At 40.1% G+C, this 12,609-nt stretch overlaps 1 protein-coding gene across 3 annotated transcripts in view; it reads left to right on the plus strand.

The window, feature by feature from the left end:
- Window positions 1-12,609, plus strand: part of acsl3a (acyl-CoA synthetase long chain family member 3a) — a 107,902-nt gene that overhangs the window by 47,721 nt on the left and 47,572 nt on the right. The gene's annotated exons all lie outside the window — the stretch shown is intronic.

Genomic DNA, 12,609 nt, shown 5'->3' on the forward strand with positions numbered 1-12,609 from the left:
CCGCGAACCCGAAAACATCCGACCCAGACCCATCCCCCAATAACCCACCTAATCTACACCTCCCTGAAGGGTATGAACAATTTAGCATGGCCAGTCCACCTACCCTGCACATCTTTGGACCGTTTAAGGAAACGGGAGCACCCGGAGGAAACCCACGCAGACACGGGGCGAATGTGCAAACTCCACACAGACAGCCGCCCGAGGCTGGAATTGAACCCGGGTCCCTGGCGCTGTGAGGCAGCAGTGCTAACCACTGCCACCGTGCCAACTTACTTCAACAGGAAAAATAGTGTTAAATATAGTGTCAGAAATAATAATAAACTACATACTGCATTTGTAAGTTTTGGAACTCTGCATCTTAGAAACGTTTTTATTTCCATTCTCTGAATGTGTTTATTTGCAGGCGATGTGCTAAGTATTAAATAGCTGCTACTTGTGAGACCTTTTGCTGTTAAACTTAAGTGTGCAGTATAAGCTCTGTATGTAATTGTGTGTAGTGGCAAAAGTGTATTTGGGGACCTAAGAGCTAAGGTTTGGAATTCTGCAAGTGAAATCATCATCATGCGTGTTCTTTTGAGCTATAATTTAGACTAATATTTTGAATTTGATTTTGAACTTTAAAATTCCAGAAGAAACTGCAAGCTAGTTAGGATAAACTGGCTGGTTCACTGATACTAATGGACAATTTCTGCTAAGTGTCTGTAAACTGAAAATGGAAACAGACTTGGTACTTGTACTAGGATGGAACTTGCTGCTGGAAGACGAATTGAGAAATTGAGCGCTTTATAAACAAGAAGCTGTTTTTAATTCATATTACTACTATCTGCAGGAACTGACACACATTTTTACTCCGAAGCTAGGTAATTTAATTTGGTTAGCTTGTTTCTAATTTAATGAAGTAACAAAGTAAATAACAAATGAGGGTGAATGGATATGTTAGAAGATCTTGTGGCAGAGTGGGTAGCATTCCTATCCATGATCTGTCGCTTCCAGTCAAGCCCCAATCCAGGACTTAATGGCCGAAGCAGGGTACATTAATCAACTTAAATTTTTCTAGCGCACACAATTAGCAGGATTCAGAGTAGGAGAGATTCCTGGTCAGTCATGTCAGAAATAAATTAGTCTTGACCATCACGATTTGTAGTTTATAGCCTATGACATGCATCTCTGTTTGATAATTCTGCTTCTGCAACTTAAGCCATTAAACCCATAGAGTCTGCTCTGCCATTCGATCATGGCTAATATGTTTCTCAACCCCATTCGACTATCTTCTCCCTGTAACACTTGATCATCTTGCTAATCAAGAATCTATCTATCTGTGTAGTAAATACACTGACTTGCCCTCCACATCCCTCTGCAGCAATGAGTTTATCTGCAAACTTTGCAACAATTCTCTCTTCTTTGGTCCAGATCATTGTGATGTGGAGGTACTAGTATCCTAAATTAATCTTGTTCCATTTGCCAGCCCATATCTCTCTCAAACTGCTCTATTCATATGCCCATCCAGGTGCCTTTTAAATGTTGTAATTGAGCCAGTCTCCTCCACTTCCTCTGGCAACTCATTCTGTACATGTACCACCCTCTGCATGAAAATGTTGCCCCTCCGGTCCCATTTAACTCTTTCTCCTATCACCTTAAATCCATCCTCTAGTTTTGGACTCCATTACGCTGACAAAAAGACCTTAGCTATTCACCCTATCCATGCCTTTGATGATTTTCTGAGTCTCTAAGGTCACCCCTCAGCTTCTGATGCTCCAGGGAAAATAACCCCAGCCTATTCAGCCTCTGCCTATAGCTCCAACCCTGGCATTGCCCTTGTTAATCTTTTCTACATTCTTTCAAGTTTACCAATATCTTTCTTTATACCAGGGAAGGTTTTCCAAAAGGTGGCCTAACTAATATCCAGAGATAACAAGGTGTAGAGCTGGATGAACACAGCAGGTCAAGCAGCATCAGAGGAGCAGGAAAGCTGACGTTTCGGGCCTAGACCCTCCTTCAGAAATGGGGGAGGGGAAGAGGGTTCTGAAATAAATAGGGAGAGAGAGGGAGGTGGATAGAAGATGAATAGAGGAGAAGCTAGGTGGAGAGGAGACAGACAGGTCAAAGAGGTGGGGATGGAGCCAATAAAGGTGAATGCACGTGGGGAGTTAGGGAGGAGACGGAATAGTCCAGGGAGGATGGACAGGCCAAGGGACCGGGATGAGGTTAGTAGGTGGGGGTGGGGCTTGGGGTGGGAGGAGTGGATAGGTGGGAGGAAGGACAGGTTCGGGAGGTGCAGACAAGCCTGCCTGGTTTTGGGATGCAGTAGGGGGAGGGGAGATTTTGAAGCTTGTGAAGTCCACATTGATACCCTTGGGCTGCAGGCTTCCCAAGCGGAATATGAGTTGCTGTTCCTGCAACAATATCCTGTACTGCCACAGCATGGCATCCCAATTTCTATACTCAGTGCACTGACCTGTATAGACGCGTGTACCAAATGTTTTCTTCATTATGATCCTGTGCCAGTTAAAGATTCGGAATAACAAAAGTCGTAAAATTCTGCCTGAAGCAAGTAGACTCCCTTACAGTAGTTTTGTCATTTGGCAGAGCGTTAGGCAAGACTTAGTTCAATTTTGTAACAAAGATTAGGTGATGTTCTTGGGAGGTTAGTCTTCATGTAGACTGGTCAAATCAAATTTGCAAAGATAATGTGAAAGATGAGTTTGTAGAATGCTTTCAGCGGTGTTATGGAATAATCTGTGATGGAACAAACAATGAATTTGTCATAAAGATTAAATAAGGCAGGTTTTATTAAAAATCTTAAAACTAAATATGATTACATTTAATATGAAAGTTTTTAATTGGAGAAATCAGCTAAAGGAGGAAGAATAAATAAATATTGTAAATCTTGTAAGAAAAAGTACAGATGTTCAACATTTTCATTCTTAACAAAATTGAGTAGAAAAAAATCCATCTTACTTACTAGGGAAGTTTAGAAGTAATTTTTCTTCAAGGTTTATCATGTTGCAAAGAGTAATAAGTTTGAGGATTGGCAGTATTCTAGAAATCAGATTCCAGAATTTGCAACCAAAATCTTTCTTTCTTAAAAAGAAAGAAAAAAAGACAAAATGCGAGTAAACTAGCAGAGAATATGAAAACAAATTTATAAGATCTTTTACAAGGTAAAGGAGATTAACTAATGTAAACTTTGCCCAGTCTCAGATGGAGACAGGAGCAAGGAAATGACAGACATTGAAAAACTATGTAAAAGACATTCGAACTAGAGGATCCAGTTTTGAATGGAAGCACAAAGTCTTTGGGCCAATTGCTTTGGTTCAACTCCTGTTTCTTAATTTCTAGTGTTTTGGATCTTTTATGCCAGTAATTCATTCAGTTCTAACAATACAGTACCCATCACAACATACTTTATTTGAGAAGCACTGATTATTTTCAAAAACGATCTGAAAGTGTTGACTTTTACTTATGGGATTCATAATAAGATGCACTGTGTTCAAAATGCAGCAAAACTGAATTATTTCTGTAATTCACTTGAATCTGTGGATTTCTTCTCCTGTGTGCTAAGTTAAGGTTCCATCTTTGTTAGCTCTATGGTATCTAATTAACATTCTTCATAATTGTGCCTTCATGGGAAATAATGATGGAATGTTCAACCTGGAGACCTGGCATACTTGGACTTTGCACTGACATTTACACAGACTTTCAGCAGGATTGTTGACTGACTATGCAAATTGAGACTTCTGGATGTTTTCCATTTCCTTTAACCAAAGGCCAATTGTGGTTGCATTTCTGTTGTACAGGATGAGCCTACAAACTGGAAACCAGTCTTTGAACACAGTGGCATCGCCATACATTGCCTTTCCAGTAGTTCTGCAGGTTAAAATACTCTCATTGAATCCTCTAATTGAGAGTAGCTTCATTTGAATGATTTCTTCATTAATTCACGGCCTTGAGTTTTACAAATTTGTTATTTATATATAGATGTTTTATTGAGTGTTGCTTGAACCTGCCCAGTGTAATCCTGTTAAAACAATATAAATATTGAAGCCTTCGGTAATTTGGCATTTTGCAGTCTTGCACCTTAGTTTACAATAAAATTATTGTCATTCTTCAAGTTCAAAGTGAACAATTCAGTGATAATTGTTTGTGTTTGTAACAAAGAACAGTTAAATGCAAAGTAACATTATGCTTTTTCACCTTGATTTGAACTGAATTTGAGTCAATCTTTTGAATATGTAAATCTTTCCTGCTTTGTTCTGCCCTGCTCCAACGTTCCAGATTAAATTATATTTCCCTGTTTTAGCCTCATGCTGTTTCATTTTCACTAAATAATTATTCTGTACTTTTTCCAATGATATAACTGATTTTTGGCATCTGTGATATGTTGTTGGTTTATTCCACATTATTTTTTGAAAAAACTTAATCTCTTGTGTTGTTTTAGTTTATCATTGATTTTTGTAGCAAAGACATAATGAAAATATAACATCACTGCATATTATATTAATTCCTAGTATCACTTTGAGTACTGCAATAAAATCTCTTCTGAGTTCTAATTAATAATACACATCCAAAATTTCTCAATCTGCTACTACTACCCATCTTTTGCCTTTTCTCTTTTCTCGTTTCAAATTTACGTGATCTCAAAGTGTTTTATTCATAGGGTCAGGGCATTTATCCCTCCTCTACTAGATCACAATTTATTTACCCTCCATGCCACTTTCTTGAACTACGTCTTCTATATCTCTTGATACCTTAGATATCCAGAAATCTATTAATCTGTCTTGAATGCAGGCTAACTGAGGCACCACAGCCTTCTCCGTTAGAGAATTCTAGAGATTCAGTAACCTCGAAATGAAAAAAAATCTTCATTATCTCGGTTGTAAATAACATACTGCTTAGTGTAGTATTTCCTGTATTCCCTGGTTTTAGATATTCCAATTCATGGACATATGAATTAGGAACAGCTGTAACCCCATATAACCCAAGAAACCACGAAAAACTCTTTAAATGAAATCACCTCTCAATCTTCTATACTGTTAGCGAATCTAGGCACAATCGCCATAATTTCTCCAACATAGGACTTATTTCCCTGGTCGTGTTTTTGGGATCCTTAAGGGGGAGGGGGAGCAGCCCCAAGTCGTGGTCCACATAGGCACCAACGACATAGGTAGGAAGAGAGATGGGGATTTAAGGCAGAAATTCAGGGAGCCAGGATGGAAGCTTAGAGCTAGGACGAACAGAGTTGTTGTCTCTGGTTTGTTGCCTGTGCCACGTGCTAGTGAGGCGAGGAATAGGGAGAGAGAGGAGTTGAACACGTGGCTACAGGGATGGTGCAGGAGGGAGGGTTTTGGATTCTTGGATAATTGGGGCTTTTTCTGGGGTAGGTGGGACCTCTGCAAGCAAGATGGTCTTCACCTGAACCAGAGGGGTACCGATATCCTGGGGGGTGAATTTCGTTAAGGCTATTCAGGTGGGTTTAAACTAATTCAGCAGGGGGATGGGAACCTAAATTGTAGCTCGAGCATAGAAAAGGTTGAGAGTAGGGAGGTCCGAAATAAAGTTTCAGGGACGCAAGATGGCACTGACAAGCAAGAAGTTGGTTTGAAGTGTGTCTACTTCAATGCCAGGAGCATCTGGAATAAGGGTGAACTTGCAGCATGGGTTGGTACCTGGGACTTCGATGTTGTGGCCATTTCGGAGACATGGATAGAGCAGGGACAGGAATCGTTGTTCCAGGATTTAGATGTTTCAGTAAGAACAGAGAAGACGGTAAAAGAGGGGAAGGTGTGGCATTGTTTGTCAAGGACAGCATTACAGTTGTAGAAAGGATGTTTGGGGACTTGTCAGCTGAGGTGAGAAACAGGAAAGGAGAGGTCACCCTGTTGGAAGTTTTCTATAGGCCTCCGAATATTCCCAGATATGTAGGGGAAAGGAGAGCAAAGATGATTCTCGATAAGAGTGAGAGAGACAGGGTAGTTGTCATGGGGGACTTCAACTTTCCAAATATTGACTGGGAACACTATAGTTCGAGTACTATAGATGGGTCAGTTTTTGTCCAGTGTGTGCAAGAGGGCTTCCTGACACAGTATGTAGACAGGCCAACAGGGGGCGAAGCCACATTAGATTTGGTACTGGGTAATGAGCTTGGCCAGGTGTTAGATTTGGAAGTAGGTGAGCACTTTGGTGATAGTGATCACAATTCTGTTATGTTTACTTTAATGATGGAAAGGGATAGGTGTATACCACTGGGCAAGAGTTATAGCTGGGGGAAAGGCAATTACGATGAGATTAGGCAAGATTTAGGGAGCATAGGATGGGGAAGGAAACTGCAGGGGATGGGCACATTAGAAATGCAGAGCTTATTCAAGGAAAAGCTCCTGTGTGTCCTAGATAAGTATGTACCTGTCCGACAGGAAGGAAGCTGTAGAGCGCGGGAGCTGTGGTTTACGAAGGAAGTGGAATCTCTGGTCAAGAGGAAGGAGAACGCTTATGTTAGGATGAGATGTGAAGGCTCAGTTAGGGCGCTTGAAGGTTACAAGGTAGCCAGGAAAGACCTAAAGAGGGAGCTCAGAAGAGCCAGGAGGAGACATGAGAAGTTGCTGGCGGATAGGATCAAGGTAAACCCTAAAGCTTTCTATACGTATTTAAGGAATAAAAGAATGACGAGAGCAAAATTAGGGCCAATCATGGATAGTAGTGGGAAGTTGTGTGTACAGTCAGAGGAGATAGGGGAAGCACTAACTGAATATTTTTCAACAGTATTCACTCTAGAAAACGACAATGTTTTCGAGGAGAATACTGAAATACAGGCTACTAGACTAGGTGGGATTAAGGTTCACAAGGAAGAGGTATTAGAAATCCTACAGAGTGTGAAGATAGGTAAGTCCCCTGAGACGGATGGGATTTATCCTCTGGGAAGCCAGAGAGGAGATTGCCGAGCCTTTGGCATTGATCTTTAACTCGTCATTGTCTACAGGAATAGTGCCAGACGACTGGAGGATAGCAAATGTGGTTCCCCTGTTCAAGAAGGGGAGTAGAGACAGCCCTGGTAATTATAGAGCAGTGAGCCTTACCTCAGTTGTTGGTAAAGTGTTGGAAAACGTTATGAGAGAGAGGATTTATAATCATCTAGAACAGAATAATTTGATTAGGGATAGCACAGTTTTGTGAAGGGTAGGTCATGCCTCACAAACCTTATTGAGTTCTTTGAGAAGGTGACCACACAGGTAGATGAGAGTAAACCGGTTGATGTGGTGTATATGGATTTCAGCAAGGCGTTCGATAAGATTCCCCACAACAGGCTATTGTACAAAATGCAGAGGAATGGAATTGTGGGAGATATTGCAGTTTGGATCAGAAATTGGCTTGCTGAAAGAAGACAGTGGGTGGTGGTTGATGGGAAATGTTCATCCTGGAGGCCACTTACTAGTGGTGTACCACAAGGGTCAGCAAGTACCACTGCTGGTTGCCATTTTTATAAATGACCTGGATGAGGGTGTAGAAAGATGGGTTAGTAAATTTGCAGACGACACCAAGGTCGGTGGAGTTGTGGATAGTGAAGAAGGATGTTGTAGGTTACAGAGAGACATAGATAAGCTGCAGAGCTGGGCTGAGAGGTGGCAAATGGAGTTTAATGCAGACAAGTGTAAGGTAGGAGTAACCGGAAGGCAAAGTACAGGGCTAGTGGTAAGATTCTTGGTAGTGTAGACGAGCAGAGAGATCTCTGTGTCCATGTCCACAGATCCTTGAAAGTTGCCACCCAGGTTGACAGGGTTGTTAAGAAGGCATACAGTGTTTTAGCTTTTATTAATAGAGGGATCGAGTTCCGGAACCAAGAGGTTATGCTGCAGCTGTACAAAACTCTGGTGCGGCCGCACTTGGAGTATTGCGTACAGTTCTGGTTACCGCATTATAAGAAGGATTTGGAAGCTTTGGAAAGGGTGCAGAGGAGATTTACTAGGATGTTGCCTGGTAGTGACTGGAAGGTCTTACGAGAAAAGGCTGAGGGACTGGAGGCTGTTTTCATTAGAGAGAAGAAGGTTGAGAGGTGACTTAATTGAGACACATAAAATAATCAGAGGGTTGGATAGGGAGAGCCTTTTTCCTAGGATGGTGACGGCGAGCACGAGGGGGCATAGCTTTAAATTGAGGGGTGAAAGATATAGGACAGATGTCGGAGGTAGTTTCTTTACTCAGTAGTAAGGGAATGGAATGCTTTGCCTGCAACGGTAGTAGATTTACCAACTCTAAGTACGTTTAAGTTGTCATTGGACAAGCATATGGACGCACATGGAATAGTGTAGGTTAGGTGGGCTTCAGATTGGTATGGCAGGTCGGCACAACGTCGAGGGCCGAAGGGCCTGTACTGTGCTGTAATGTTCTATGTTAAAAGTAAGTGCAGTGACAAAAACCAGTTCATACCCCATTTCTTAGAATCATGGGTTCCCTGCAGTGTGGAAAGAGGCCATTTGCCCCGTTGTGTCTGCTCTGACACTCCAAAGAGCATCCCACCCAGATCCCTGACTCTACACTAACCCAGTGACCAATCCACCTAACCTGCACATCTTTGGACTTTGGGAGGAAACCAGAGCACCTGGAGAAAACCCATGCAGACACGGGGAGAATGTCTGTATAGATTTTGAACAGTCACCGAAGGCTAGAATTGAACCTGGATCCCTAGGGCTGTGAGACAGCAGTGCTAACCACCCATCCACCATGCTTCTTGGTAAGAAGATTGTATCAGTAAAGTTGACTGTGTACCTTGAGCTTACTAAGGCTGGTTTATTGAAGGGTAATGGCGGGTAACACTGAATCAAAACAAAGAAGACAGCTTCTGTTACATCAGCTGGGTGTATTACTTTTGAGTCATGCCATTCAGGTTTAAAAATGCTTCAGCTACATTTCAAATGTTTACGTAATTGTGTGTTTTATTTACATGAAGTTAAGGTACAGTAAAATTGGGATGAATTTGTAACACATTTGGAATCCTTATTCAAATAGTTACCTGATTTAATAAATCTTGCCAAGAGTGAGTTAATTAAAACAAATGTAATTTGCCTAGGACATGTTGTAGAGCAAGTGTTGCAGTGAACAGCAAAAATAAAGGCTTTGACAGAACTCCCTGTTCGAAAAAGTAAACTAAGAATTGTTAAGTTTATGGCTTCTTTCAGAAATTTGTGCTTAATACCAACATGATTGCAGCAGCGCTAATGGATTTATTATAAAGGTAACATGGTCCAGAATGCCAAACTGCATTTGCGGAACTGAAGGCAGTCTTGATGAATGAACACGTTAACCATCTCCGACTTGATGGAACCTTATAAGCTGGCATTTGGTGTGATTGACTTGAGGTTTGGGTACAGTATTGTTACAAGATAAATTTCTACATGGAGAAGCTAGCAGGGTGTTTTCCTAAGAAGTTGAATTAACATCAATAGAATGTGGAAGTGGAAACTCTGGGATTGTTATGAAACTGTTAACCATTTCAAGATTTTGTCTGTCATGACCACAAAGAAATGCTAATGTATACTGACTATAATTCAAAGGCCTTTGTGGAGAAATGTAAAACTCAAAATGGTAGACTATTTTGATGAATCTTGTTAATTCAACTTCCTACAGGAATTGTTCATATTACTGAAAAAGATGATTAATTGATGGCGTAGTATCATGATGAATATAATGTTGCTGAAATAGTTTGGAGCAAGTTTACTCTGCTATTCATTGAGATCATAGCTCATCTGATGATCCTCAACTCCACTTTCCAGCCTTTGTCCTTTTCCTACCTTTTTGATTCCATTAACTGACGAAAAATCTGTCCATCTCAGCCTTGAATATGCATAATAACCTGGCATTTACAGCACTGCGGTAAAGAATTCCACAGGTTTACTACTTTCAGAAATAAGAGATTTCTCCTCAACGCAGTACTAACTTGGTTGTCCCCCTTATTCTAAGATTAAAACCTGTAGTCCGAGGTTTTTCCACAAGATGAAACGACATCTGCCCATCATCCAATTCTCAGCATTTACCCAGTTAAGCCCCTTAGGAATCTACTATCTGTGAATGCCATTTGTCTAAACTATTCTAGAAATCCAATGAGTACAACTTCCACTCACCAAAAAGGAAGTTTGTCCATACCTGTGATCGGCATTGTGAACTTTCTTTGGGCTGCCTTCAATGTCATTAAATCTTGCTGTGAGTGAGGGGGATGTTCAAGGTATTCCACTTGCTCTGACTAGTGCCTTGTACAATTTTCTAAGCTTCAAAGAGGATGGAGTATAAAATTAAGACTGACATTGCATTTGCCTCCCATATTACCTGAGGAACTTGTATATACTTTAAACGTCATGCGCAAACCTCCCGGATCCCTCTGTGCTGCCACCTTCTGCAGCCTTTCTCTATTTGAATAAAGGAGCTGAATATTATTTTTACTTTAAAAGTGCATAGCCTTTTATTTTCTCCATATTACATCCCACCTGCCAAGTTTGTGCCCACTCAATCTGTCTGTACTTGTCTACCGTTCATTTGCTTCTTTCATTCAAGTGATTAATTGTAAATAATTACAGCCCCAGCACTGATCCCTGTGAACCTCCACTAGTTGAAAGTTACCATACTGAAAGTCAGCTACTTATCCCAACTCTTCTATGTGCTGGCCAATCCTCTGTCCGTTCTAACATACTATCCCAGCATTATAGGCTCTTCTCTTACTAAGCAGTCTAACATGTACCATTTCATGCATCCTTTGGATGTACACGTATATTACTTCTACTGGTTCCCTGCTTGTTACCTCTTTTCGAATAACTCTAGTAAATTTCTCAGGCATGATTTCCATTCATGAAGCCATGTTGAATCTGTTTGATTAGGAATACATAATTTTTCTGCCAACATATCCTTTATAATACAGTCCAGGCAACATTTTCTCAATGGCAGATGTTAAACTAAGTGACCTGTAGTTAGTTAGTTGTTTTTAATTTCCTTCTCTTTTTGAATAAGTGTTACTTCGTCAGTTTTCCAGCCCTTTGGGACTTTTCCAGAATCTAAGTATGCTTGGACAGTTGGCACCAATGCATTCATTGTCTCTACAGTTAATTCCTTTAATACAAAGAGATTATAAACAAATTGTATAAATCCTGTATAAAGAATGAACGAGGATACATGAATGTATGTGTCATATTTACATTGTAATAAGACACATTTTGAAATGGCACTTTGTTTCCCAAGGTTGGAGTTGTGTTGAGAACACATACTTGTGCTTTGAGAATTGGGAAAAATTGAAGATTTTGACAGTTTGTTGGTTGTATAAGTTTATGATTGACTTTATCATTCAATAAAAGCCATGCCGTTCTTAAAAACTGGATTGTCTGCCATTCATAAAAAGCCACAAACTTGGCTTTAGTTCATTCAGTTCTTTGGGAGAAAAAGCTTTTAAAACAGAAATAAGGAATTGTCCAATGAACTAATTGTTCAACAGCTTCTAAACCATTTTGATTCTGTTTTGCAACTGACTTGAGAATTGTTACTTGTCCATAAACTTGCAAGGAAGCATTTCTCCATCTTCCTTATCATCAGAATCACTGAGTTCTACAGCCAATATTTCTTTGCTTTTAGATTCATTCATGGGATGAGGGTGCTGTTGGCTAGGCCAGCATTTATTTCCCATAGTAGAGAGCTGTGAAGAGTCAACCACATTGCTGTAAGTGTCTGATCTCAAATTCTGAAAGCCAAACTTTTAAATGTTTTGTAACACAGATGTCTAACTGACCTGATACCTGGTCTTCCATCACTGCACACCCAAAAGCAATGTGGTCTCATTGACAAGCTGAGGAGCTGTGAGAAAGTCACCTCATTGCACCCTTGTTTCTAATTGTCAACCAAATGCTTTTCTGCTTTGCCGACCATTGTTGCTCTGCAGAGGTGTCATTTCCCTCCTGCCGGTGTACAGCGATGTGCCCTGTTTTAGGATTAAGAGATATAGACTAATTTGCCCGTTATCCCATTTAATCTAATTTTGCTTACTAATGTGTTTTGAACCTTCTTAAAAGTCTACTGAAAATGTAAATACGTCACATTCACCTTGTTTTTTTTTCCTCCTTATCAATTCTGCTCGTTACAGTCTCAAACAATTTTGTCAAATATATTTTCCCTTTCATAAATCTATGTTGACTTTGCCATTCCGATGGTTATTTTTAGTGTCCTGTTATCACAAACCTTCCATTAGGTTCTAACATTTTCCCTTCTGGAGTCTCTGGCTTATCTGTCTCTCTCTATCTCCCTGCTTTCTTAAATCAAGTTAGATTTGCAAAATTGCAATCTTCAGCAACTACTCCAGAATGTGTAGTTTTTTTTTGCAAGATGACTTATGGACCAGACTAGACCCCATCACGATATTTTAAGAAGGTACCCTAGACTCTAACTTTTTTTTCTTATTTTAAAAGTAGATCTGAAATGCATGATGCCGATGCGACTGGTCAAACTACTTGAAGTTAAGCAATATACAATTTATTTAAATGCTTTGATTAAAATACAAATGAAAGAGGAATTTAGACTAACAACTATTAGAAAATTTATCTGAATAATAGATACAGTAACTATTACTAATTAACTGTTTGATTATAT

The sequence above is a fragment of the Stegostoma tigrinum genome, chromosome 14, assembly GCF_030684315.1.
Source record: "Stegostoma tigrinum isolate sSteTig4 chromosome 14, sSteTig4.hap1, whole genome shotgun sequence".
NCBI classification, from domain to species: domain Eukaryota; kingdom Metazoa; phylum Chordata; class Chondrichthyes; order Orectolobiformes; family Stegostomatidae; genus Stegostoma; species Stegostoma tigrinum.